Source organism: Bombina bombina, chromosome 3 (assembly GCF_027579735.1).
Source record: "Bombina bombina isolate aBomBom1 chromosome 3, aBomBom1.pri, whole genome shotgun sequence".
Classification (NCBI taxonomy): domain Eukaryota; kingdom Metazoa; phylum Chordata; class Amphibia; order Anura; family Bombinatoridae; genus Bombina; species Bombina bombina.
Window position 1 is genome coordinate 362341038 of NC_069501.1, and position 27535 is coordinate 362368572.

The 27535-nt window shown below is 38.6% G+C and overlaps 1 protein-coding gene across 1 annotated transcript in view; it reads right to left on the bottom strand.

Annotated features, from left to right (window-relative positions):
* CASK (calcium/calmodulin dependent serine protein kinase) overlaps positions 1-27535 on the bottom strand; it is a gene marked incomplete in the record, with an annotated part of 883427 nt that overhangs the window by 152656 nt on the left and 703236 nt on the right.

The window sequence follows — 27535 nt, forward strand, 5'->3', positions numbered from 1 at the left end:
GTTTTAAGCCATAAAGCTCTTCTAGCTAAAATAGCTAAAGACATATACCTGACATCAACTCTAATGATATCAAAGATGGCATCACAGACAAAGTTATTAGCATGTTGAAGAAGTTTAACAATGCTATGAGTATTATGATCTGACACTTGTTGCGCTAAAGCCTCCAACCAAAAAGTTGAAGCTGCTGCAACATCAGCCAAAGATATAGCAGGTCTAAGTAAATTACCTGAACATAAATAAGCTTTTCTTAAAAAAGATTCAATTTTCCTATCTAAAGGATCTTTAAACGAAGTGCTATCTCCCGTAGGAATAGTAGTACGTTTAGCAAGAGTAGAGATAGCCCCATCAACTTTAGGGATTTCGTCCCAAAACTCTAATCTGTCAGATGGCACAGGGTACAATTTCTTAAACCTTTGAGAAGGAGTAAATGAAGTACCCAGATTATTCCATTCCCTAGAAATTACTTCAGAAATAGCATCAGGGACAGGAAAAACTTCTGGAATAACTATAGGAGGTTTAAAAACCGAATTTAAACGCTTAGTAGATTTAGTATCAAGAGGACTAGATTCCTCCATCTACAAATAGTAAGAAGTGAATACAGCGCCAACAAGAGGCCAAGGGATAAATATACTCACAGAGAGATAAAAGAAGATTATTTAATGAACCATGTTAAAAAGCATCAGTTAAAAAATGTAAAAAACACATATAGATAAAATTACAAAAACAGGAATATCTTGCAGGAGCGGCTAAAGCTGATAATTACAATAAAAACAGAGATAATCACAGGTGATCAGTGTGAGTGGCACACCAGATTAATAGTGTAAACTAGTGAAACAGAATAAGCATAAGTACAACTATAACAAGTGTATCAAGCAAGAAATTAATAAACAATAGTATAAACAATAATGTTCAAAAAATAGTGTGTCAAAAAAATAGAAAAATGCACTGCAGTGCAAAAAGAGGGTCAAATAGTAAGTGAGTGCAAATGGATATAACAAATGCTAGCTACTAATCCAGTGAGGTAAAGAAATAATTAAATAAAATACACAATATGCAATAACATAAAAAATATATTCCAAAAAAGTGTTCCAAAAGGTTGATCAACAAATGTTAGTGAAGAACAAAAATAAGTCCATCAAAACCAAAAAAATGAAGAAAAAAAATGGGTGATGAAAAACAAGGTATAAGTGAGGAAATTGGTTCCTTCAATATTAGTTACTTTAACAGATCCAAATTCCTGAGTGTGGTAGCTGAAGTAGCTGATTGGATCCTAGCACCTGTCAGCTGCTCCTATGGTATCCTAAAAAGTGTCCCTGAAAAAAAGAAATTCACAACATAGTGTATCTAATATGAGAATGAAGTAAAGATTAAAATAATGCTTACCAATATGTCAACGCGTTTCTGCCCTCAAAAAGGGCCTTTCTCAAGACTAAAATATTGGTAATGGCAGCTAGCCTTATATACAGTTTAGAAGTAGCCTATATGTTAGTTTAATTGATTAATTGTATTGTTTGGGCGCCAAATCTTTTAGATGTTACACAGGAAGTGGAGGGACTTCCGGTTTGCCATAAGGGGGAATTTTTTAGATGTTACATAGGAAGTGATGTTACACTTTATGGGGGAATCTTTTAGATGTTACACAGGAAGTGGAGGGATTTGGCGCCCAAACAATACAATTAATCAATTAAACTAACATATAGGCTACTTCTAAACTGTATATAAGGCTAGCTGCCATTACCAATATTTTATTCTTGAGAAAGGCCCTTTTTTGAGGGCAGAAACGCGTTGACATATTGGTAAGCATTATTTTAATCTTTACTTCATTCTCATATTGGATACACTATGTTGTGAATTTCTTTTTTTCAGGGACACTTTTTAGAATACCATAGGAGCAGCTGACAGGTGCTAGGATCCAATCAGCTACTTCAGCTACCACACTCAGGAATTTGGATCTGTTAAAGTAACTAATATTGAAGGAACCAATTTCCTCACTTTCACCTTGTTTTTCATCACCCATTTTTTTTTTCATTTTTTTGGTTTTGATGGACTTATTTTTGTTCTTCACTAACATTTGTTGATCAACCTTTTGGAACACTTTTTTGGAATATATTTTTTACGTTATTGCATTATGTGTATTTTATTTAATTATTTCTTTACCTCACTGGATTAGTAGCTAGCATTTGTTATATCCATTTGCACTCACTTACTATTTGACCTTCTTTTTGCACTGCAGTGCATTTTTCTATTTTTTTGACACACTATTTTTTGAACATTATTGTTTATACTATTGTTTATTAATTTCTTGCTTGATGCACTTGTTATAGTTGTACTTATGCTTATTCTGTTTCACTAGTTTACACTATTAATCTGGTGTACCACTCACACTGATCACCTGTGTTTATCTCTGTTTTTATTGTAATTATCAGATTTAGCCGCTCCTGCAAGATATTCCTGTTTTTGTAATTTTATCTATATGTGTTTTTTACATTTTTTAACTGATGCTTTTTAACATGGTTCATTAAATAATCTTCTTTTATCTCTCTGTGAGTATATTTATCCCTTGGCCTCTTGTTGGAGCTGTATTCACTTCTTACTATTTGTGCATATTTTTTGGAGGTTGGTTAGGATCTCTGTTTGGATAAAGCTTGGGGATTACCTTAGCGCTTGTACACTACACCCTTTTTCACTATTGACTTAGATTCCTCCATCTCCAAAGCGATTAAAACTTCTTTAAGTAAAGAGCGAATAAATTCCATTTTAAATAAATATGAAGATTTATCAGTGTCAATATCTGAGACAGAATCTTCTGAACCAGATAAATCCTCATCAGAAACAGACAAGTCAGAATGATGACGGTCACTTAAAAATTCATCTGAAATATGAGAAGTTTTAAAAGACCTTTTACGTTTACTGGAAGGAGGAATAACAGACATAGCCTTCCTAATAGATTTAGAAACAAATTCTTTTATATTAACAGGAACATCCTGAGTATTAGATGTTGAGGGAACAGCAACAGGTAATGGAATATTACTAATGGAAATACTATCTGCATTATCAAGTTTATCATGACATTCATCACAAACTACAGCCGGAGGAACAGTTACCACAAGTTTACAACAAATGCACTTAACTTTGGTAGAACCAGCATCAGGCAGCGTCTTTCCAGAAGTAGATTCTGATCCAGGGTCAATTTGAGACATCTTGCAATATGTAAAAGAAAAAACAACATATAAAGCAAAACTTATCAAATTCCTTAAATGACAGTTTCAGGAATGTGAAAAAAATGCCAATGAACAAGCCTCTAGCAACCAGAAGCAATGAAAAATGAGACTGAAATAATGTGAAAAAAAAAGGTGGAGACAAGAATGACGCCCACATTTTTTTAGCGCCAAAAAAGATGCCCACATTATTGGCACCTAAAATTGTTTGGTGCCAAGAATGACGCCACATCCGGTGACGCCGACATTTTTGGGGCAAAAACGACAAAAAAATGACGCAATCACGAACAACTTCCGGCGACAAGTATGACACCGGAAATGACAAAAAAAATTTTTGCGCCAAAAAAGTCTGCGCCAAGAATGACGCAATAAATTGAAGCATTTTCAGCCCCCGCGAGCCTAACAGCCCACAGGGGAAAAAAAGTCAATTGAAACAATTTTTAAGGTAAGAAAAAAATTGATTATTCATATGCATTATCCCAAATAATGAAACTGACTGTCTGAAATAAGGAATATTGATCATCCTGAATCATGGCAAATATAAGTTTAAAGACATATATTTAGAACTTTATAAATAAAGTGCCCAACCATAGCTTAGAGTGTCACAAAAAATAAGATTTACTTACCCCAGGACACTCATCTATATATAGTAGATAACCAAACCAGTACTGAAACGAGAATCAGTAGAGGTAATGGTATATAAGAGTATATCGTCGATCTGAAAAGGGAGGTAAGAGAAAAATCTCTACGATCGATAACAGAGAACCTATGAAATAGATCCCGTAGAAGGAGACCATTGAATTCAAATAGGCAATACTCTCTTCACATCCCTCTGACATTCACTGCACTCTGAGAGGAAAACCGGGCTCCAGCCTGCTGCAAAGCGCATATCAACGTAAAATCTAGCACAAACTTACTTCACCACCTCCACGGGAGGCAAAGTTTGTAAAACTGAATTGTGGGTGTGGTGAGGGGTGTATTTATAGGCATTTTGAGGTTTGGGAAACTTTGCCCCTCCTGGTAGGAATGTATATCCCATACGTCACTAGCTCATGGACTCTTGCTAATTACATGAAAGAAAAAAGACTTTCAGCACCTTGCCACAGCTCTGCTGTGGAGCCTACTTGCCCTTTAGAACGATTTGTGGGGAAAAAAAACCTCGTTTACAGCCCTCAAACACAGCAGGAACCTCTAGAAAAGCAGTTGGATGACTCTTAAGGAAAAGAAACTGCGCAACTGAGGCGCAAAAATAGGCTCCTCCCACCTCACTCGATGTTTTGAGGCCTATTAGATAAAAACCTGAGTGTCTCTTAATTAACCATGTGGGTTAAAAAACCCTAACACAAGCCACAATGACCCCTTCAGTCCCTTCAAAAAACGTTATAATTGCATCATTTACTGAACAAACAAAAAACGTTTTTCCTAACAGTGTCACCCGTAACAAATGAGCCCTTCAAGCAAGCTGAAATTCCTATCCAAGTGTCTGAATACAGCTTACCCTTTCCCCATGGGGATATTGCCAGCCTTTTCTAGAATAAACACAGTCTGTCTAGAAAAACAAAGACTGAACATACCTTAATGCAGTTTAGCCTGCAAACCATTCCCCCAACTGAAGTTTTCCTGTACTCTTCAGCCTTTGTGAGAACAGCAGTGGATCTTAGTTACAAAGTGCTAAGATCATAATCCTCCTTGCATTAATCTTCATCTCTTTTTCTGCCAAAGAGTAAATAGTACACACCGGCACCATTTAAAATAACAAACTTTTGCTTGAGAAATAAAAAACTAACATTTTTGTCACCACACTCGCTCTGCACTTCCTACTTACTTAGAGTAGGCAAAGAGAATGACTGGGGGGTGGAGCTAAGGGGGGAGCTATATAGGCAGCTCTGCTATGGGTGCTCTCTTTGCCACTTCCTGTAGGGGAGGAGAATATCCCATAAGTAAGGATGAATCCGTGGACTCGATACATCTTACAAGAGAAATTATTGTATTCAAATTTTTAACACACTTAATACACACATTACTATTCTGCCTATTATGTCCATTTAAACAACACAATTTTATTTTGTAAATGGCCACTCAAACTACAGTTAAGAGCAGAAACCATAAATGAGTAATTTGTTGTCAAATAAAGCAGATCCCCACTTATCATTATGTTAGCATGTATATTTGCACCTGTTTGGAACTTTGAGTAGATAAATTAATTTATAGCAGCAATAATTTCTATGCAATAAAAAAGCATGCTTATAACATAATTTTTAACGTAGCTTTAGCAAAAGTACAGTGTGTCATGTGGCCCCAGGCAAAAAACATTAGTGACTTAGCTACTGGCACTTAATAGTGCCATATTCACATACTTTGAAGGGTGTTTTTCTGTGGCAGGAGTTTTTTTTTTTTTTTTTTTACTTATCAGTCAGTGTCTATGACAATTGTGGCACTTGTGGATAAACATTCTTTCTTTCTTTTTTTTTATATTTTATTTATTCTCCGAAGTACAACATATAAACATAATAATAATAATAATGAATGAACATTAATCATACGTTCAGCCTTTAACTGATAACAAATCATTTCTTTTCCTTTTTGCACATAATTTTACACTAAATAAATTTACCATTTTGTTTACTAGATATATACATCTCCTTCATACTACAGTAACCCAAGTTCTATCAAGTTCATATATTCAGTTTATATACTAGCATTTTAATTATATATAAAGCTTTTATGTGAGGATTAACAAAATAATATGTTTCCTTATATCAACCTTAAAATTGTATAGGCCTTTTTCGACTTGGCTTAATAGTATGCAAAACCTAATTTATGTAAGAACTTACCTGATAAATTCATTTCTTTCATATTGGCAAGAGTCCATGAGCTAGTGACGTATGGGATATACAATCCTACCAGGAGTGGCAAAGTTTTCCAAACCTCAAAATGCTTATTAATACACCCCTCACCACACTCACAATTCAGTTTAACGAATAGCCAAGTAGTGGGGTGATAGAAAAAGGAGTAAAAAAGCATACAAAAAAGAGGAACTGGAAATATAATTGTGCTTTTATACAAAAAATCATAACCACCAGAAAAAGGGTGGGTCTCATTAAGAAATTAATTTATCAGGTAAGTTCTTACATAAATTATGTTTTCTTTCATGTAATTAGCAAGAGTCCATGAGCTAGTGACATATAGGATAGAAATACCCAAGATGTGGAAGTCCACAGAAGAGTCACTAGAAAGGGAGGGATAAAATAAAAACAGCTATTATCCGCTAAACAAATTAAATCCACAAAAAAATACGTTTTTCTCATAAATTTAAAGAAAAACACTTAAAACATAAGCAGAAGAATCAAGCTGAAACAGCTGCCCGAAAGAACTTTTCTACCAAAAACTGCTTCAGAAGAAGCAAATACATCAAAATGGTAAAATTTACTAAATGTATGCAAAGAAGACCAAGTTGCTGCTTTGCAAATCTGATCAACTGAAGCTTCATTCTTAAAAGCCCAAGAAGTGGAGACTGATCTAGTAGAATGAGCTGTGGTCCTCTGAGGCGGGGACTGTCCCGCCTCCAAATAAGCTTTATGAATCAAAAGCTGTAACCAAGATGCCAAAGAAAGACAACCAGAGAAGACAACAAATAGACTAGACTACCTGAAATAATTAGTAGCTTCAACATAATATTTCAAAGCTCTTACAACATCCAAAGAATATAAAGATCTTTCAAGAGTATTCTTGGGATTAGGACACAAGGAAGGAACAACAATTTTCCTACTAATGTTGTTAGAATTTACAACCTTAGGAAAAAATTTAAACAAATTCCGCAAACCAGCCTTATCCTGATGAAAAAATAGAAAAGGAGACTCACAAGAGAGAGCAGACAATTTGGAAACTCTTCTAGCTGAAGAGATTGCCAAAAGAAAAACTTTCCAAGAAAGTAGTTTAATATTGAAAAAAATGCATAGGCTCAAAAGGAGGAGCCTGCAAAGTCTTCAAAACCAAATTAAGACTCCAAGACTGGTTGGTCCTCCAGGAAGGCTTGGACTGATATTGCTTGGCAGAGGGAGAGGAAGACTTACCCTTGAAGTTCTGAAAGGAACGAAAATTACTCTGACATCCCTTCTGCTTATTCCTCTTATCCTGAGGGAGGAAATGACCCTTTCCTCCTGAAATGTCAGAGATAATTTCAGCCAATCCTGGCCCAAACAAGGTCTTACCCTTGTAGGGAATCGCCAACAGTTTAGACTTAGACTAAACATCCGCAGACCAGGACTTTAACCATAAGGCTCTGCGGGCCAGGACGGCAAAACCCGAAATCTTAGCTCCCAACTTAATAACCTGTAGAGAAGCATCCGTAATAAAGGAATTGGCCAACTTAAGGGCCTTGATCTATCCTGGATTTCTTCAAGAGGAGTGTCCGTCTGAATAGAATCAGACAGCGAATCAAACCAGTATGCTGCCGCGCTGGTGACAGTAGCAATACACACCGCAGGTTGCCACTGCAAACCCTGGTGTACATACATCTTTTTAAGCAACCCCTCAAACTTCTTATCCATAGGATCCTTAAAGAAGCAGCTATCCTCTATGGGAATAGTAGTTCTCTTAGCCAAAGTGGAAATTGCCCCTTCCACCTTGGGGACCTTCTGCCAAGACTCCTTGATAGAGTCAGCAATAGGAAACATCTTAAAAAATAGGGGATAGAGAAAAAGGAATACCCGGTCTCTCCCATTCCCTAGCAATAATCTCTGTGGCCCGGTCTGGTGCCGGGAACACCTCCACCATGGAAGGTACATCAAAATACTTGTTAAGTTTACTAGATTTCTTAGGATTGACTACAACCATAGTGTCGGAGTCGTCCAAGGTAGCCAAAACCTCCTTAAGTAACAAACGGAGGTGTTCCAGCTTAAATCTAAAAGATACCACTTCAGCATCAGAAGAAGGAGCTACACTGTCTGAGTCTGAGATTCCCCCCCCTCAGATGCCACCGAAGTATCCTCCTCCTCAGATTTCTGGGAAGGAACATTCTGAATAGCCACAACTGAGTAGGAAACCTTACTTCCTAAATCCTTAGATTTCCTCTTGCGCTTTCCCTGCAACATGGGAAAAGCAGACAGCTCATCAGTTACCGCAGAAGACATAAGGGTAGCGATGTCTTGCAATGAAACTCCAACCGGAGTTTGTGAGGAAGCGCAGGGCACTGCATGTGTGCATGATTAAATTTGGGACATTTGAGGAGAAAGCTGCGGCATATATTGAACATTTAAAGGAGACCCCTGAACAGCATCTTTCTTAGACAATGCTGGCTCAGATTCAAAAAGTTTATCCCTGTAATTCAATGTTCGCTCAATACATGAGGAACAGGAAGGGATTGGTGGTTCCACATTAACATTAAAACATTAAGCACAAGTCACATTCTGCAGGGCCTCTTGGTCCATATTTACTCAAAAATTAGCCAAATGAAAAATAAAACACTTTTATTTGTCTCTAAACATGTCACAAAAAACGGTACTGTCCCTTTAAATTTTAAACGGTAACTTTTTTTATCGTGTCACAAAAAACCTCTTATAACACCCCTGGCAGCCCCTACACCTCAGCCAGCCCTGCTGATGTGCCTACCTGTTCTGCAGCTCAAACAGAACTGTTCCGCACTGTATCCGGAAACCGCTTAGCTAGAAAAGCGGAACTGCAACTAGAAGGGACACCTCCGAACTCCGGAAATTAATAGGAAGGAAAAATCGTGCAAATTCTTTGCCGCTTCTAGCACAGACCCGCCCACCATGGGCGTCATCACCAGAACCTCCCGGCCATCATTCAATGTGAAATAAAAGCTGCAGAAATAAAAAAAACACCGTAACCTAATAATAAAAAGAAATCTATAGTTCTTTCTCCTCACGTCCCCAGTGCCTGCACAACTGCCTCTCATTTTCCTATGACTTAGATTAGGAAAATTGAGTCTAATGTCCCAACAGATAAACTGTTAAAGTGCCAATATTTGTCTGTATTGCTTCCTAGAAAAATAAACTTAGCACTTACCTCTATGTAATCTGCCTGGCAGTATGGCAGCTCATTAGTTATGAGAGGCATCCTTCCTCACATGGACCTGTGGAAAAAGAAAAAGACTGAGTGATCTCCCTCAGGCTTTCAAGTTAGGGCAGCAATAATCATTTGGGAGGCGCAGTGAGGATTATACCCCACAAGTTCCCAATTGCTTAAAAGCCACCACTGCTCTACTGAATAGACTGACATGGGCTACGGCTAAACCCCAGGAGAAAAGCAGAACAAACTTGCACTGCTGGAAAATAATAAAATATTGATTGAATCTTCTTCCAGACACCTAAACTTTACCACCTCCTTGCTCTTAACGTAGGCAAAGAAAATGACTGGTTGGAGGTAAGGGAGGTGATATTTATCAGCTTTGCTGTGGTGCTCTTTGCCTCCTCCTGCTGGCCAGGAGTGATATCCCCAATACTAATTAGAGATGATCGTGGACTCACCGTGTCATTAGAAAGAAAGTACGGTTTACAGAGGAGCAAATTATAACTGTCTCCCAAAATCTTGAAATGGGCAGGGTCTATGGAATATCATCATCCCTTCCCTCCCACTCCAGTCATTCGACCGAAGTTAGGAAGAGAAAAGAAAAGCCAAGGTGCAGCAGTGTCTGAAGTTTACAATAACCCACAACCAGGGCGGGTCGAGGACTCATAATGTCAAAAAAGAAATAAATTTATCAAGTAAGCATAAATTTTCTTTTCTTTTTTAAGACAAGATGAGTCCACGGATCATCTTAATTACTAATGGGATTCATTACCCAAGCTAGAGTAACACGGCTGATAAGGGAGGGACAAGACAGGAAACCTAAACGGAAGGCACCACTGCTTGAAAAACCTTTCTCTCAAAAACAGCCTCATCCGAGGCAAAAGAGTCAAAATTTGTAAAACCTGTAAGTGTGAAGAGAGGACCAGGTTGCAGCCTTGCAAATCTGTTCTACAGAAGCTTCATTTTGTAATGCCCAAGAGGAGGCAACAGCCCTTGGAATGAGCCGTAACTCTCTCGAGAGGCTGCTGTCCAGCAGACTCATAAGCAAAACATATTATGCTCTTCAGTCAAAAAGAAAGAGAAGTATCTGTAGCTTTCTGACCCTTACGTTTCCCGAGAAAACCACAAACAAAGAAGAAGACTGGCGAAAGTCCTTAGACGCCTGTAAATAAAACTTTAAAGCACTGACCATGTCCAAATTGTGCAGAAGTCATTCTGCAGGAAAAAATTCCAATTTAGTACGTAAAACACAGGCCTGATGCTAACCAAGGCCTGACAAAATGATTGAACATCTTGAACATCCGCCAGACGTTCGCGTAACAAAATAGATAAGGCAGAGACCTGACCCTTCAGAGAACTCGTTGAGAAGCTCTTCTCCAAACCCTCTTGGAGAAAAGACAAAATTCTATAAATCCTAACCCTACTCCATGAGTAGCCCTCGGATTCATACCAATAAAGTTATTAAGCCAAACCTTATGGTAAATCCTTCTAGTCACAGGCTTATGAGCCTGAATCATGGTCTATATGACCGAATCAGAAAAAAACCCTCGCTTGGATAAAATTAAGCGTTCAAACTCCAGGCAGTCAGCTCCAGAGAAACTAGATTTGGATGAAGGTAAAGTCCCTGAATCAAAAGGTCCTTCCTCAATGGAAGTCTCCAAGGCGGTAGAGATACCAACTCCACCAGATCTGCATACCAAATCCTGCGAGGCCAAGCCGGTGCTATGAAAACCACCGAAGTCCTCTCCTGTTTGATCCGAGCAATTACCCGAGGAAGAAGAGCAAACGAAGGAAGTAGGAATGCTAGACTGAAAATCCAAGGGACCGCCAGAGCATCTATCAGTTCCGCCTGTGGGTCCCTGGACCTTGACCCGTATCTCGGGAGCTTGGCATTCTGTCGAGATGCTATGAGATCCAATTCTGGTTGACCCCACTGGAGAACTATGTGTGAGAACACTTTCGGATGGAGTTCCCACTCCCTTGGATAAAAAGTCTGCCTGCTCAGAAAATCTGCTTCCCAATTGTCCACCCCTGGGATGTGGATCGCGATAGGGAACAAGAGTGGACTTCTGCCCACCTCTGTCATCGCTAAGGAACTCCTTGTTCCTCCCTGATGATTGATGTAAACCTGAAGTTAAGTTGTCCGACTGGAACCTGATAAACTGGACCGTGACCAACTGAGTCCAGGCCAGAAGAGCACTGTAAATCTCTCTCAGCTCCAGAATTTTTATAGAAAGAACAGACTCTGACAGAGTTCAAACTCCCTGAGCCTTCAGGGAGCCCCACACTGCTCACCACCCCAGAAGGCTGGTGTCTGTTGTCACAATCACCAAAGATGGTCTGCAAAAGCAGGTCCCCTGGGAGTGATGATCCAGAGACAACCACCATTGAAGAGAGTTCCTTGTCTCATGTTCAAGAATTATTCGAGGAGATAAGTCTGCATAATACCTGTTCCATAGCCTGAGCATGTTTAGCTGCAGAGGTCTGAGATGGAACCGAACAAATGGAATGATGTCCAATGCCGCCACCATCAGCCCGATTACCTCCATGCACTGAACCACTGAAGGCCGAGGAGTGGACTGAAGGACTATACAAGTATCGATAATCCTCCTGACTTCTATCAGAAAAATCTTCATTGATATGGAATATATTATGGTTCTCAAGAAAGTTACCCTTGTGCTTATGACTAAGGGACACTTTTCCAAATTTACCTTCCAGCCATGACATCACGGGAAGGATAACACCGTGTTCTTGTGAAATCTTGCTTGCTATAAAGATGGCGCCTGGACTAGGATGTCGTCCAGATAGGACGCCACTGCAATGCCCCATAACCGAAGCACTGCCAACAGCGATCCAAGAGCCTTTGTGAAAACTATGAGAGCTGTGGCAAGACCGAAAGGAAGAGCCACGAACTGGAAGTGTTTGTCTAGAAAGGCAAACCTTAGAACTTGAGACTATTCTCGTGAATGGCACATGAAGGTACGCGTCCTTTAAATCCACTGCTGTCATTAATTGACCCTCTTGGAACCAAGGAAGAATGAAACAAATAGTTTCCATCTTGAAGGACGGTGCACTAAGAAATTTGTGTAGACTCATGAGATCTAAAAAGTGGTCTGAAGGTTCCCTCCTTTTTTGGGAACCACAACCCGAATGGGATAAAAAACCCAGAACCTGTATTGGAACTAGGACAATCCCTCCCAGGTCTGAGAGGTCTCCTACACAGTGCAATAACGCCTCTCCTTTTGTCTGATCTACAGATAATCTTGAAAACAGAAAACCTGCCTCTGGGAGGAAAGCTTTTGATCTCGAACCCAAGCCTGAGTGATGACGAAAAATCTGCCCCTTACAAGATTGGGGGCATGTCCTTCATGCTGTCTTTGATTCAACAGCAGGCTATGATCTATTTATTTTTTTCTTTATTTTTTAAAATCTTTAAATTTTCAAAAGAGATTATTTCCATCAAGCCAGGTCCCAACAGGGTCCTCCTCCTTGTAAGGAATCACTAAAAGCTTAGACTTAGAGCATATATCCGTAGAAAAAGGATCTAAAAGCAACCTATTTTGATAAGTGGAAGGGAAGAATTTGAAATAAAGGAATTAGCCAAATTGAAAGCTTTTATCCTGTCCTGGATTTTATCCAGGGAAGTTTCTGACTTAGTAGCATCAGACAACGCATCAAACCAATCTGACGTCAGATGCTAGTAATAAGTTAGAGCCACTTCTCCTTGCCCTACAGTGCCCGCAATCCCTGCCCAATAACATGACCTCCCACCTAGGGATAATGTTATCTAGTGTCCCTTAATAGCAAAAAAGTGCCAATCTTTCTGTGAGCGTGTCCCCAGAAATAACAATCAGCACTTACCTTAAATTGCTGCCCGGCAGTAAGGCAACCCACCAGGCTTGCGAGGTCCTCAATTTCTCCTCACATTGGCCTGTGGAAATAAAAAAGTACTGAGTCTATCTCTTCCCTCAGTCTTTTGCAGGCAGGGCAGCAAACCATGTGTGGGAGGCACAGTGAGAATTATGTCCCACAAGTTCCCATTGCTTTAAAGCCACCAAATGCTCTACTATAGAGACTGATATGGACTATGGCTACACCCTAGAACAAAGCAGCACAATCTTGCACTACTTTAAAAATAATAAACTCTTGATTGAAGAATCTTTTCTAACACCTCACTTTGCCATCTCCTATCACTAACGTAGGCAAAGAGAATGACTGGAGTGGGAGGGAAGGAGCTATTTAACAGCTCTGCTGTGGTGCTCTTTGCTTCCTCCTGCTGACCAGGAGGTGAATATCCCATTAGTAATTAAGATGATCCGTGGACTCATTGTGTCTTAAAAAAGAAATACATATAGTTTTCTTTCATATGATGATGTTAGTCCATAGGGATCCATAACATGTGGGATTTAATACCCAAGCTGAAAGTCCATGTTAAGGAAAGAGAGGGACAACTAAGGCAGACACTGCGTCCCCAAAACAAAAAGACTCCCATGTACTGACAAATCTCACAGAGATAGTAAGGCAAGAAGAAAAAAAACGAAATATTAGCAAAAATTCAGATGATGCATTTTTCAAAAGTGTAGTTACAAGAATCACAGCAAAAAAAGGAGGAAAAGAAAAAAACCTATAGATAGGGTCTGTTTGAAAATTACCAGGGAAAATAAAGGCAGACTTGATGCAAGTGTAGTGGTCAGAACAATACTAAAGAAGTGTCTGAATAACTGTTACATCATTCTAAAACAGTATGGTCACTGAGAACATGAGTAACAGTTTAAATATGAGTGTCAAATAGTGCCGAGTATACCGTTTGGGCAGTAGCATTTTGAAGTATACTAATCTCAAATAAGACAGAGGCTGATACCTCTTATAAGGAAACATTAGGCAGGTTCCTACAGGAGGGAGAAAAGAAAACGAACTTCACCCAGACCGGCTCCAATATTGGAAGGTAAAATGAAAAAACTTTATTTAGAAAACGTATTAAAAAGATAGCTCACAGACCATTGGCAAGGAAACACCGCCATTAAAATACAGAGAATGCTATAACCTCGGCCCTGCTGACGTCACCGACGCGTTTCAGGTAAGCCCTACAGGAGGGAAACTGGCAGTTTGAAGAACCTAATTAACTACTTTTGGCTTAAACTTGTCAATAAAGCACAAAAAACGTTTTAAAACAAAACCGTTACTGTCTCTTTAAATTTTAAACAGAAATACTTTATTACTGAATGTGTGAAAAAGTATGAAGGCATTGTTCAAAAATTACCACCACAGTGTCTTAAAGCATTAAGAGTATTGCACACCAATTTTCAGAGCTTTAACCCTTAAAATAACGGAACCGGAGCCGTTTACAAATTTAACCCCTATACAGTCCCAGCTATAGCCTTTGCTGCGACCTAACCAAGCCCAGAGGGGAATACGATACCAAATGACGCCTTCTAGACACTTTTCCAGCTACTTTCAGATCCTCACACATGTATCTGCATGTCTTGCTCTCAAAAACAACTGCGCAGTAATGGCGCGAAAATGAGGCTCAGCCTACAACTGGGAAGGCCCTCCCTGACTGGAAAAGGTGTCTAACATAGTGCCTGCCGTTAAAAACGTTCTCCAAGTTTATAAATGTGAATTATCAGCATAAACATGTATAAAATGTCCAAATAAAGCAATCGATTTAGCCCATAAAAGTGTCTACCAGTTTTATAGCCCATATTAAGCCCTTTATTCTGTTTGCTTGACTAAGAAAATGGCTTACCGGTCCCCATGAGGGGAAATGACAGCCTTCCAGCATTACATGGTCTTGTTAGAAATATGGCTAGTCATACCTTAAGCAGAAAAGTCTGCTAACTGTTTCCCCCAACTGAAGTTACTTCATCTCAACAGTCCTATGTGGAAACAGCAATCGATTTTAGTTACTGTCTGCTAAAATCATCTTCCTCTCACAAACAGAAATCTTCATCCTTTTCTGTTTCAGAGTAAATAGTACATACCAGCACTATTTTAAAATAACAAACACTTGATAGAAGAATAAAAAACTACATGTAAACACCAAAAAACTCTTAACCATCTCCGTGGAGATGTTGCCTGTGCAACGGCAAAGAGAATGACTGGGGTGGGCGGAGCCTAGGAGGGACTATATGGCCAGCTTTGCTGGGACTCTTTGCCATTTCCTGTTGGGGAAGAAATATTCCCCACAAGTAAGGATGACGCCGTGGACCGGACACACCAATGTTGGAGAAAATACCTACAGAGCCTTTTATGGAGATGTAAATTGAATTCTAAAGAGCAGCGTTTCCTATCCTAGTCCCTTTTAAAGTGACTTTCTTCACTTGTGAGTACTACAGGTGGATGACAGATGTCAGTTTAAACCTGAAAACAACATTTTCCTTTAAAGAAAATATTGATATGCAAATGTTTGGAATCGTTATAAGCAGCCTATTTACGAGTCAATTTACTTCCCTGAACATACATTTTATAAAATTAGCAGCACTGGACAGAAAAAATATGCATTTAACTTAATTCATCTCTTTAAAGGACCTCAGCAGTAAAGGAGTGAATACAAATTTGTGTCAGGAAAGCAGTTTAATTGGTTTCAATGTCTATATCAGAAAGACTGCCATCTATAAGGCGAGTTTAAAGTGAGTGAGGGACTCTTATGAGAATGGTCACCATCCAAATGTTGCTTGGGAGAAATGCCAAGGATGCTTCAGTTTAAATCTAAACAAAATAATAAAAAAATCAGCCTAGAGTAAAGCTACAAACCACTCTGGTATAGCTGCAAGAACTGGAGTAGTTTAGGCAAAAATACTTTATCTTCATCATAAGAACACAAACTATTTTAGAGCACATATAAGTTTAGGATACAATTACTGCCTTTTTGCCTATGATCTGATAATTAGAATAACATAATTTATGTAAGAACTTACCTGATAAATTCATTTCTTTCATATTAGCAAGAGTCCATGAGCTAGTGACGTATGGGATATACATTCCTACCAGGAGGGGCAAAGTTTCCCAAACCTTAAAATGCCTATAAATACACCCCTCACCACACCCACAATTCAGTTTAACGAATAGCCAAGAAGTGGGGTGATAAGAAAAAAGTGCGAAAGCATATAAAATAAGGAATTGGAATAATTGTGCTTTATAAAAAAAAATCATAACCACCACAAAAAAAGGGCGGGCCTCATGGACTCTTGCTAATATGAAAGAAATGAATTTATCAGGTAAGTTCTTACATAAATTATGTTTTCTTTCATGTAATTAGCAAGAGTCCATGAGCTAGTGACGTATGGGATAATGACTACCCAAGATGTGGATCTTTCCACACAAGAGTCACTAGAGAGGGAGGGATAAAATAAAGACAGCCAATTCCTGCTGAAAATAATCCACACCCAAAATAAAGTTTAATGAAAAAACATAAGCAGAAGATTCAAACTGAAAACGCTGCCTGAAGTACTTTTCTACCAAAAACTGCTTCAGAAGAAGAAAATACAACAAAATGGTAGAATTTGGTAAAAGTATGCAAAGAGGACCAAGTTGCCGCTTTGCAAATCTGATCAACCGAAGCTTCATTCCTAAACGCCCAGGAAGTAGAAACTGACCTAGTAGAATGAGCTGTAATCCTATGAGGCGGAGTCTTACCCGACTCAACATAGGCAAGATGAATTAAAGATTTCAACCAAGATGCCAAAGAAATGGCAGAAGTTTTCTGGCCTTTCTAAAACCGGAAAAGATAACAAATAAACTTGAAGTCTTTCGGAAAGACTTAGTAGCTTCAACATAATATTTCAAAGCTCTAATAACATCCAAAGAATGCAACGATTTCTCCTTAGAATTCTTAGGATTAAGACATAATGAAGGAACCACAATGTCTCTACTAATGTTGTTGGAATTCACAACTTAGGTAAAAATTCAAAAGAAGTTCGCAACACCGCCTTATCCTGATGAAAAATCAGAAAAGGAGACTCACAAGAAAGAGCAGATAATTCAGAAACTCTTCTGGCAGAAGAGATGGCCAAAAGGAACAACACTTTCCAAGAAAGTAATTTAATATCCAATGAATGCATAGGTTCAAATGGAGGAGCTTGAAGAGCCCCCAGAACCAAATTCAAACTCCAAGGAGGAGAAATTGACTTAATGACAGGCTTTATACGAACCAAAGCTTGTACAAAACAATGAATATCAGGAAGAATAGCAATCTGTCTGTGAAAAAGAACAGAAAGAGCAGAGATTTGACCTTTCAAGGAACTTGCGGACAAACCCTTATCTAAACCATCCTGAAGAAACTGTAATATTCTCGGTATTCTAAAAGAATGCCAAGAAAAATGATGAGAAAGACACCAAGAAATATAAGTCTTCCAGACTCTATAATATATCTCTCTGGATACAGATTTACGAGCCTGTAACATAGTATTAATCACAGAGTCAGAGAAACCTCTTTGATCAAGAATCAAGCGTTCAATCTCCATACCTTTAAATTTAAGGATTTCAGATCCTGATGGAAAAAAGGACCTTGAGACAAAAGGTCTGGTCTTAACGGAAGAGTCCACGGTTGGCAAGAGGCCATCCGGACAAGATCCGCATACCAAAACCTGTGAGGCCATGCCGGAGCTACCAGCAGAACAAACGAGCATTCCTTCAGAATCTTGGAGATTACTCTTGGAAGAAGAACTAGAGGCGGAAAGATATAGGCAGGATGATACTTCCAAGGAAGTGATAATGCATCCACTGCCTCCGCCTGAGGATCCCGGGATCTGGACAGATACCTGGGAAGTTTCTTGTTTAGATGAGAAGCCATCAGATCTATTTCTGGAAGTTCCCACATTTGAACAATCTGAAGAAATACCTCTGGGTGAAGAGACCATTCGCCCGGATGCAACGTTTGGCGACTGAGATAATCCGCTTTCCAATTGTCCATACCTGGGATATGAGCCGCAGAGATTAGACAGGAGCTGGATTCCGCCCAAACCAAAATTCGAGATACTTCTTTCATAGCCAGAGGACTGTGAGTCCCTCCTTGATGATTGATGTATGCCACAGTTGTGACATTGTCTATCTGAAAACAAATGAACAACTCTCTCTTGAGAAGAGGCCAAGACTGAAGAGCTCTGAAAATTGCACGGAGTTCCAAAATATTGATCGGAAATCTCACCTCCTGAGATTCCCAAACCCCTTGTGCCGTCAGATACCCCCACACAGCTCCCCAACCTGTAAGACTTGCATCTGTTGAGATTATAGTCCAGGTCGGAAGAACAAAGAAGCCCCCTGAACTAAACGATGGTGATCTGTCCACCATGTCAGAGAGTGTTGTAAAATCGGTTTAAAGATATTAATTGAGATATCTTTGAGTAATCCCTGCACCATTGGTTCAGCATACAGAGCTGAAGAGGTCGCATGTGAAAACGAGCAAAGGAGATCGCATCTGATGCGGCAGTCCTAAGACCCAACATTTCCATGCATAAGGCTACCAAAGGGAATGATTGTGACTGAAGGTTTTGACAAGCTGATATCAATGTTAAACTTCTCTTGTCTGACAAGGACAGAGTCATAGACACTGAATTTATCTAGAAACCTAAAAAGGTTACCCTTGTCTGAGGAATCAATGAACTGAATGGTAAATTGATCCTCCAACCATGAATTTGAAGAAACAACACAAGTCGATTCGTATGAGATTCTTCGAAAATGAGAAGACTGAGCAAGTACCAAGATATCGTCCAAATAAGGAAATACCAAAACCCTATTCTCTGATTACAGAAAAAAGGGGCACCGAGAACCTTTGAAAAAAATTCTTGGAACTGAGGCTAGGCCAAACGGTAGAGCCACAAAACTGGTAATGCTTGTCTAAAAAGAGAATCTCAGACACTAAAAGTGATCTGGATGAATCGGAATATGCAGATACACATCCTGTAAATCTATTGTAGACATATAATGCCCTTGCTAAACAAAAGGCAGGATAGTCCTACAGTAACCATCTTGAATGTTGGTATCCTAACATAACGATTCAATAATGACAGATCCGGAACTGGTCTGAAGGAATTGACCTTCTTTGGTACAAATGAAGAGATAAAATAAAACCCCAGCCCCTGTTCCAGAACTGGAACTGGCATAAATACTCCAGCCAACTCTAGATCTGAAACACATTACAGAAATGCTGAGCCTTTGCTGTGTTAACTGGGACACGGGAAAGAAAAGAATCTCTTAGCAGGAGGCCTTAACTTGAAGCCAATTCTGTACCTTTCTGAAACAATGTTTCTGAAACCAGAGATTAAGAACGGAATTGATCCAAATTTCTTTGAAGAAAACGTAATCTGCCCCATACCAGCTGAGCTGGAATAAGGGCCGCACCTTCATAGGTACTTAGGAGCTGGCTATAGGTTTCTATAAGGCTTGGATATATTCCAAACTGGAAATAGTTTCCAAACTGATACCGCTCCTGAGGATGAAGGATCAGGCTTTTGTTCCTTGTGAGGAAAGGAACTAAAATGATTATTTACCCTGGAAAGAAAGGGAAAGCAAAGATGACTTAGAAGACATGTCAGCATTCCAAGTTTAATCCATAAAGCTTCTCTAGCTAAAATAGCTAGAGACATATACCTGACATCAACTCTAATGATATCAAAAGATGGTATCACCAATAAAATTATTAGCATGTTATAAAATTATGATCTGTTACTTGTTGCGCTAAAGCTCTTAATCAAAAAGTTGAAGCTGCAGCAACATCCGCTAAAAATATAGCAGGTCTAAGAAGATTACCTGAACATAAGTAAGCTTTTCTTAGAAAGGATTCAATTTTCCTATCTAAAGGATCCTTAAATGAAGTACTATCTGCCGTAGGAATAGTAGTACATTAGCAGGAGTAGAGATAGCCCCATAACCTTAGGGATTTTTGTCTCAAAAAACTCTAATCTGTCAGATGGCACAGGATATAATTTGCTTAAACGTCTAGAAGGAGTAAATAAATTACCCAAATTATTCCATTCCCTGGAAATTACTTCAGAAATAGCATCAGGGAGATAAAACACTTCTGGAATAACTACAGGAGATTTAAAAACCTTATTTAAACGTTTACATTTAGAATCAAGAGGACCAGAATCCTCTATTTCTAATGCAAATAACACTTCTTTAAGTAAAGAACGAATAAATTCCATCTTGAACAAATACAAAGATTTATCAGCATCAACCTCTGAGACAGAAACCTCTGAACCAGAAGAACCATTATCAGTATCAGAATGATGATGTTCATTTAAAAATTCATCTGAAAAAAGAGAAGTTTTAAAAGACTTTTATGTATACTAGAAGGAGAAATAACAGACATAGCCTTCTTAATGGATTTAAAAAATAAAATCTCTTATGTTATCAGGAACACTCTGAAAATTAGATGTTGACGGAACAGCAACAGGTAATGTAACAGTACTAAAGGAAATTTTATCTGCATTAATAAGTTTGACATGACATGCAATACAAATAACAGCTGGAGAAACAGATACCAAAAGTTTATAGCAGATACACTTAGCTTGGTAGCTCCAGCACTGTGCAGTGATTTTCCTGAAGTAACTTCTGACTCAGTTGCAACGTGGAACATCTTGCAATATGTAAAAGAAAAAAAAACAACATATAAAGCAAAATTGATCAAATTCCTTAAATGACAGTTTCAGGAATGGGAAAAAATGCCAAAGAACAAGCTTCTAGCAACCAGAAGCAATAAAAAATGAGACTTAAATAATGTGGAGACAAAAGTGACGCCCATATTTTTTCGCGCCAAATAAGACGCCCACATTATTTGGCGCCTAAATGCTTTTTGGCGCCAAAAATGACGCCACATCCGGAACGCCGACATTTTTGGCGCAAAATAACGTCAAAGAATGACGCAACTTCCGGCGACACGTATGACGCCGGAAACGGAAATAGAATTTTTGCGCCAAAAAAGTCCGCGCCAAGAATGACGCAATAAAATGAAGCATTTTCAGCCCCCGCGAGCCTAACAGCCCACAGGGAAAAAGTCAAATTTTAAGGTAAAAAATGTTAAATTAAAATGCATTATCCCAAATATGAAACTGACTGTCTGAAAAATAAGGAAAGTTGAACATTCTGAGTCAAGGCAAATAAATGTTTGAATACATATATTTAGAACTTTATAAACAAAGTGCCCAACCATAGCTAGGAGTGTCACAGAAAATAAGACTTACTTACCCCAGGACACTCATCTACATATAGCAGATAGCCAAACCAGTACTGAAACGAGAATCAGCAGAGGTAATGGTATATATAAGAGTATATCGTCGATCTGAAAAGGGAGGTAAGAGATGAATCTCTACGACCGATAACAGAGAACCTATGAAATAGACCCCTTAGAAGGAGATCACTGCATTCAAATAGGCAATACTCTCCTCACATCCCTCTGACATTCACTGCACGCTGAGAGGAAAACCGGGCTCCAACTTGCTGCGGAGCGCATATCAACGTAGAATCTAGCACAAACTTACTTCACCACCTCCATCGGAGGCAAAGTTTGTAAAACTGAATTGTGGGTGTGGTGAGGGGTGTATTTATAGGCATTTTAAGGTTTGGGAAACTTTGCCCCTCCTGGTAGGAATGTATATCCCATACGTCACTAGCTCATGGACTCTTGCTAATTACATGAAAGAAATCATTAGTCTCAGGCTTAAAAAAACCCTAATTATCTCAAGATTTACAGTGTTAAAATCAAACGTACTTGCCAGTAAATGAGACTAAACATAATATGCTCTAGAAGATTACTTGCACTGTAAAAACAGAGAAGTGTAAAATAATGATAAAAAATACCTACCAGTTACTATCTATCTAGATCTATGCACTTTAAATGCAAATTAAAGAAAAGCTATTACAACAGTTTATGTTTAACCTTAAGATTAGCTTTGTCTAGGAATCCCAGGAGGTTTGTGAAATGTGTAGCAATTAGTGCAATATCATCGGAATACCTTCAGCATAAATAATCATCATTAGCATTTGGTGACAAAAGCTAAAGCCCCCTTTGCTTGTTTTCATTTCTAATATTTTTAACGCAATGCTTAAAGGGACACTAAACAATTTTTTTTTCCTTTAATAATTCAGAAAGAATATGCAATTTTAAGCAACTTTCTAATTTACTCCTTTTATCACATTTTCTTCGTTCTCTTGCTAAGAGCCTGCCTATTTTTGGTTGTGAACCTGGGTTATATGCTTGCTAATTAGTTTGCTAAATGTAGCCTCCAATAAGCAAGCACTATCCAGGGTGCTGAACCTAAAATGGGCTGGGGCTCCTAAGCTTTAATTTCCTGCTTTTTAAATAAAGATAGCAAGAGAACAAAGAAACATTGATAGTAGGAGTAAATTACAAAATTGCTTAAAATGGCATGCTCTATCTGAATCATTAAATAAAACAAATTGGGTTTAGTATCACTTTAATGAACACATACATATTGTTTTTTGTTTAACGGTTCAGCTGTGTGACACACACACAGCCCAAGCTACATATTGTGCACTGCATTTAAACGGAATTTTGTAATTAACATTTATGTTTACCTAATAAATTAATTTGAAGGAATATTCCCCTCCTGACCACTAGGCGAAGGCAAAAGTCACAACACACCAGAACTTTAAATCACTTACACTTTCCATGATCCTCAGTCATACATATAGTGAAGTAGATGAGAAAAATAGAAAAGCAGGAGAAAGAATGTGGGGCCAAAAATTTATGCTTACCTTATAGATTCTGTTCCTTCATCTTGGTGAGAGTCCACAATCCATTACTCTTTGGAATCATACTCCTGGCCACGAGGAGGAGGCAAAGATTCCAAAACTCCAAGAGCCCCTAAAACCCCTCCCACCTAACTGGAAACTAGTCTGACCTATAGCCAAGCCAGAAGCAAAGAAGATAGGAAAAGAAAATAAGAGCAATACAAAAAAGAACAGGGAAAAAAAAGAGGTGCATACTTGAACTGTCGCCAGAACACCCCCCCAAAAACAAAACAATAAAATATAGAAAAAACGTGCTCATGGACTCTCACCACCAAAAATTAAATTTCTTTATCAGGTAAGCATAAATTATATATTCTTTCATAAAGTAATTGATAGAGCAAAATGATAGAGCAAAGAGAGGAGGCGGCATTGTAATTTATGTTATCAATTCCACAAAGTACACCCTCTTACAAAAATATAGCTCTCATGCCACCTTTGATTTCCTGTCACAATTGAGATCATGTGCATTAAATCAATCATTGTTGCAGGAATCTACTTCTCCCAAACGAATCCAGGAGGCAGGTGTTCTCCCTAACAATTTCAGTGACCACATTCAAATGTACCAGTCTGATCTCATTCAAATGTACCAGTTTTGGGATTCATTGTGGTCAAAGATCAAGCATACAGGGTCTATGAACGATCACTGTGTATATAGACAATGGCGAAATATATGCACTAAACAAACAAAATTGGCCAAGGCCCAATATTTCTGTGAAAATCTGAACAATAACATATCAAACTCTAAAAAGTTTTGGAAACTCATAAATAACTTACAAAATCCACTCCCAACCCCCCACTGTCAATGTGGACAACCAATCCCTGCAACTCCCCTTAGAAGTAGCAAATGCCTTTAATAGTTATTTTGTCAGATGCTCCACCACCCTGATTGACAAACTAATAAATGACACGCATCCTGGAACTATAAATATGGATCAGGCCCCACTAAATCAGCAAAGACCCAATTTAGAGAAGTTCAATTTTAGACCGGTACCCATCAATGTCATTAAGAAACACCTTAATAATCTAAAAATGAAAAACCAGTCTGTATCCGATCAAATCCCAGCAATGCTGTTGAAGCTCAGTGCGCTGGCAATTGCTAAAACTCTCACAACCCTAATTAACGAATCCTTGGTGTCTGGATACATACCCAAACTTTGGAAAACTGCAAGAGTAGTGCCTATCCATAAAAGTGGGGAGTTAACCTTGGTTTCTAATTATCACCCTATATCTTTGCTCCCAGTATTGTCAAAAATCTTAGAAAAATGTGTCCATACGCAACTATGTGAGTATTACCAACAATCTAACTATCTGACCCCTGATCAATCAGGTTTTCGCCCGAATCACTCCACTACAACGGCCCTTCTAAAAGTTTGCAACGACATCCAAACTGGCATGGACCTAACTGGAGCAATTTTCCTTGATTTTGCAAAGGCCTTTGACACAGTAGACCACAACATACTACTGCTCAAACTAAAAAACTCTGGTATTGCTGATCATCCGTTAACCTGGTTTCGATCATATGTATCGGATCGATCACAATATGTCTCCATTTCTGACAGTGACTCCCTCCCTCTCCCAGTCACGTGTGGTGTTCCCCAAGGTTCCATTCTCAGCCCCCTACTATTCACATTATTTATAAATGATCTGCCTAATGTCTTCAAATCCTCAACTGTACACATGTACGCAGATGACACACTAATCTATGCAAACAATTCCGATCTGCTGCAGCTTGAAGCAGTGCTCCAAGACCAGTTCACAGAGGTAGAAAAGTAGATCTCAAAAAACAAACTCTTCCTAAACACTGACAAAACTGTCACAATGATCTTTGGAACAGAACCTAAATTACACAAATTACAAAATTCCCATCTTCGCATCAATACAAAATCCAATTGCACGCTGACCGCAGTCCACTCTTTCAAATACTTAGGTATGTTGTTAGACCCCAATCTATCTTTTGGCCTCCACATAGAAAAACTTGCATCTAAACTTTATCCAAAACTAGGTGCCCTGTACAGAAACAAATCCTTCCTCAGCCCTACAGTAAAGGAAACGATTGTACAGCAAATGCTGATGCCTATTATGGATTACGGGGACGTAGTATATGCACCTGCACCGCAAACTCACCTTAATAAACTTAATACATTGTATAACTCGTTCTGCTGCTTTGTGCTACAATGTAACTACAGGACACACCATTGTGACATGCTTAAAGAACTAAACTGGCTGTCGCTGGAATCCAGACGCACCCTCCACCTTTCCTGCCTTGTGTTTAAGAGCCTTTCAGGGAAGCTCCCACCCTACCTGAGCAGAATGCTCTCCCCAGCTATTCCCACCTCCTATAACCTCAGATCCAACAACAGTACATTATTTAGCTTGCCACAAAACAAAAAGAAAGCAGCTCGATTGTCCTTTTCCTACAGAGCACCACAATTATGGAATGACCTCCCGCACACTTTCAAAACTTCCCCAAGCCTAATATCCTTTAAGAGATCCCTCTCTACATATCTCAAAACAGAATGCGCCTGTCATGGTTGATTAAATATTTCCTACCTGTTCTATGTTAAACTTTTGCATGTATTAATATTGTTTTTGTATTTTATTGTACCCTATTGTATCAATGCAATGTTTTGTGGTCCCAGGACATACTTGAGAACGAGAGAAATCTCAATGTATCCTTCCTGGTAAAATATTTTATGAATAAATAAATAAATTACTCCTGGGAACTAATACCCAAGATGTGGAGTCCATGAGTAATCTGTGCGGGAACAGACATACTAATCCAAATACATTAGATGATTAGGTTTTTAATAATTAAATTTTGTTTTAATTTTTTTTTATTCAGGAAAAATCAATATAAAAATATATAATGCCCAGAAACAGTTGCCTGAATGGCTTTCCTACCAAAAGCAGCCTTAGAAGAAACAAAAACATCAAAATTGTAGAATTTACAAAACCATAATTTATACTTGCCTGATAAATTAATTTATTTTCTTGGTGGTAAGAGTCCACGATCCATTACCCTTCTCTATCACTATGAGAAGTCAAATAGTCCCAAATCCCAAGAGTTCTATAAAAACCCCTTCCACATACCTCAGTCTTTACTTTGCCTCCGCTGGAGGTGGTTGAAGAATGAAGATGTGCATTTGATTCTTCAGAGAAAGGGGATTTGAGTCTATATTGAGGCCCAATTTCCCCTCAGAGTACAGTGCTTGTCAGAGCGATGTATTTGGGGTATGGTTTATGATTTCTTTTTTCACCTCATGGGAAAATTTTCATAAACCCTCTATAATCGGTCGCAGGGACTTGTACTTTGCCTCCCTTTATGGAATTACAATATACTCTTATTTCCATAACCTCTGCTGATATGATTAAGTACTGGTTTGGCTGTTTGCTGCTTTTAATGGACGAGTGTCTATTGAATAGTGCTGTTGTAGTGCTTCCTGCGATTACATTTTTTTTCAAGGTTGCATTTTTTTTATTTTATTTTTTTAAGTGTTCGGCTGCTCTCTCACTTTCAAACACGCATTATAGGTATTTCCTATGGGATTTCTGCCATCGCTGCCATTAGATGTCACAGGTACTTGTCTTGCAGCCTTCTACTGTGGGATCCTGGTATTTCCTACGAGATTTCCTATGCAATACCCGTAGGATAATGCGTGCAGTTGCATACCTGGTAGGCTGGTGGAGGGGGCTTTTGAAGGATAGTGCTTTACCTTAGCACACACACAGCCCAGAGGCTATTTGTAGTAGCCTTCTAACCCACTTTCTATAACCAGAAAAATGAACAAACAAGCTAGAAGCTTGTCTAAAATCCTTAGTAGCCTGTAAATAGAACTTCAAAGCTCTGACCACATCCAAATCATGAATAATTGTTTTGGTTAGGACAAAATTAACAACAATCTCACGATTGACGTTCGTAGAAGAAACCACCTTAGGCAAAAAGTCAAACTTAGTTCTCAAAGCTGCCTTATACTAATGAAAAACAAGGTAAGGAGGCTCACAACAAAGGGCAGACTATTGAGGAACTCATCGAGCAGAATAGCAAAAAGAAACAAGACCTTCCAGGCCAAATGCTGAATATCCAAACAATGTATAGGTTCAAAAGGAGGAACCTGCAAAAACCTTGAAAGCAAATAACGACTCCAAGGAGAAATTGGTTTAATTAATAAATTTTAAGCTTTTAGAAGCTTTCCATATTTTTTATTAAGCATAGGCAGTAAAGACATTTAATAAAAATATGATCACTAACTTTTACATTTTTATATTTTGTTCTTACTATTATCAAATCCTTCCTCCTTCATTTTCCTTGTTTTAGTGGTGTGTTACTTAGGGAGCGGTCCCACCTGCTCTCTAAGTTAGCATAGATGCACACTCCCTTCCGTTGTTTTTTTCTTCATGAAATGCACGCCACTTGGTGAGTCTTCTAGCCAGATAATCGGCAAAATTATAATGAGTTATATAATGCAGAGGTATTTATAGAGAATACAACATATACACTGCATATAATAGCAGGAAGATGAATAAACGTCATGTTAATT